This window comes from Hipposideros armiger, unplaced genomic scaffold (assembly GCF_001890085.2).
Source record: "Hipposideros armiger isolate ML-2016 unplaced genomic scaffold, ASM189008v1 scaffold_1971, whole genome shotgun sequence".
Taxonomy (NCBI): Eukaryota; Metazoa; Chordata; class Mammalia; order Chiroptera; family Hipposideridae; genus Hipposideros; species Hipposideros armiger.
This window is the reverse complement of record NW_017733321.1, coordinates 85,857-88,680: the sequence shown is the minus strand read 5'-3', so window position 1 is coordinate 88,680 and position 2,824 is coordinate 85,857.

The window sequence follows — 2,824 nt, the reverse complement described above, 5'->3', positions numbered from 1 at the left end:
TTTTTTTTTAGAATGAAGCTAGAACTGTCAGCTGTCAAATAACATAGAGATAACATAGATACGAGTGACTCTAGTACTTTAAAAAATGAACTAGTGCCATCTGTTGCAAACATGCGTCATGACTTTTCCGAAGACCCAATAGAAACCATGGAAAAATAAAATGAAGTGCTGCTTTATTTAGTATATAGTACCTTAGAATTATACCCCTAATGAGAGCTACAAGGAAATGGTGAGGGATGTTTGCACATTTACGACAACAGCAATAAAAGATGGCATGTTAAAAGGAACACGGAAAAGATTAAACGAAAGTTTCATAAAAGCTTTAGGCAAGAAAATGTTATTCTCTCATGATGGAATCAGAGACGACTTCAAGAAAAAGGTAGGATGTGATTTGAGCACTGATGGGCCGATTTTTGCCATTCTTCCACCTTATCATTAAATCCAGTTGATAGTAGTCATTCTTTGTAACTATGCAGTGGTAGCCTCTTGTCACATTTAGCTACTGAGGACTTCGAATTTGTCTGAATTGAGATTTTTTTTTAAAGTGTAAAACACACACCAGATTTTGAAGAGTTAGTATGAAAAAATAATGTAAAATATCTCATTCATAATTTTATATTATTGATATGTTAATATTTTGATTATATTGAGGGAAATAAACTATATTACTAAAATTAATTTCTGTGTTTCTTTTTATTTTTTTACTGTTTCTATTAGAAAGTTTGAAGTTACACATATGACCTCACTGTGGTTTGCATTACATTTCTATTGGACAGTGCTAGTCTATAAATAACATCACTCTAAGTTCATAAAAAAATAGTTGAAAGGTTTAAGAAAGGAAATTGCACATTTCCATAAATGTTCTATGTCAACTATTTGATTTTTTTCTAAGTTCACATTGAATTCTCTTAGGTCTTAAATATGCAAGCTAATATTTATTTTTATGCTTGGAATAGATTATACCTTTCAGTTCCATTACAGTTCTGGGATTCTTTTAGAGGATATAAACCTTTTGTACTCCCAGTGCTCATTAAAAAAAAAAAAGTCAGCAATTTAAAAGGTTCAGAGGATTACTAACTAAAACAAATATTTGATGTTTAAATGAATTTCACAGTTTGTCCATATTAATAAATGTTTCTTATCTTTTGAACTCTCAGTATGCTGGGAAAAACAAAATAAGGATTTTTTTTTTAAAGAAAACCCTATTATAAAATTTATTACCAGGATATTTTGCATAAGGATATCACTAAGAGCTTAATTCTTCTGAAAAAAAGATAATAAAATCGATTGGAGTTGATGTCCTAATATCATGAGGAATACACTTGTGTTCTTATGTTCTCTAAGACATAGACTTTAATGACCTTGCATGCCACACAGACTCCATCATTTCACATTGGTAGAAAACTTTTAGATACTTTGATTTTCTGAGGGCCCCTTAAGAGTCAAGTGAAGTTTATGTTGCAATAGTGGAATTGACAATACTTGGTGACTTAAGATTTCATTTAAGACAGTTCCTTTTGAAATTTTCCTTGGTTGATCCACCAGACCTTAACCCACAGCGTGTTCCTCCTGTCTGTTTTAGAGGATGTGGGAGACTTAATCTTACCTCCTCCAGTCTTATTAGAGCTCTTGCTCTAGTAACTATCATTCTCATATCTGCAGTTCTTCTAGAATGTAAGCACCACAAAGACAAGAATTTGTTGTTGAAGGAATGACATTTTTGAATATTGAATGTTGAATTTGTTGAAAATGAAGTTGTTTCTGTTCTAGGAATCTTTTATATCAACCTAAAGGCTCACATAATATTTTCATCCTCTAAAAACAAAACAAACAAACAAACAAACAAAAAACAACCTCCCTTTCATCTCATTTTTTGTCTTTTGAACTATTGATAATTAAAGCATTATAATAGGTTAATTCCATTTTTTTTTTAATGTTTGTTGACAACTTTTAGATTCCACCCCTCTTCCCCATCTACCCCACATCTGGGCAAGCAAGATAAGAAGGCCCTAGTTCCCTTTGCGTCTGAGCTCAGGAAAAAATTCAAACAGCACAGCCTCTAGTTCCCCAGGAAGCCCCTATACCAGCTCCACCCTATAACCACAAATAAAAGTCCCAAACAAGCAGCATCTGGCCTCAGTATGCCGCATACTTCTTGCAGAGCAGGCCCAAGCCTGGCACTAATGGCAGCTGGCCTCTGTACGTGGCTTGGCCTCTCCCAGGCACCTCCAAGCCCAGCACAGATTGCGGCCATCTGTGAATTGCTTTGTGGCTCATTCCAGGTGGCCCAGGGCAGAGAAAAGGCTGCACCTGAACATAATCTGCAGTGTGGCCCTTTCCAGCAGGCCCTGAGGCCAGATTGCCTGGTGGCCAACTTCAGACCTAGCCAGAGCAACACCCAGCTGCCTCTGCAGGCAACACTCCTAAAGGGTAGACTGGGCAGGCACCAGAGCTCTGCTAAAGTGAGTCCTGCTCCACAGGGTCAGCCCCTGCACCACAGCTCCTCCACTGTAGTCACAGCCAGTCCTCACAATCAGTCAGCCTTCGGGTCAATCCCTCCCATTGATGTGCAAACAGTAATCAAAGCTCAACTACAATAAGAGAGCACACACAACCCACACAAAGAACATACCTGGAGCACCTGGCTCAGATGACCAGGGAGATTATGCCACTGGGACCTACAGAATATCTTCCATATGAGGCCACATTACTAAAACCATGAGACATAGTAGCTCTACCTAATATATAAAAACAAACACAGAAAGGCAGACAAAATCGAGAGACAAAGAAACATGTCCCAAATGAAAGAACAGAAAAAAGTGCC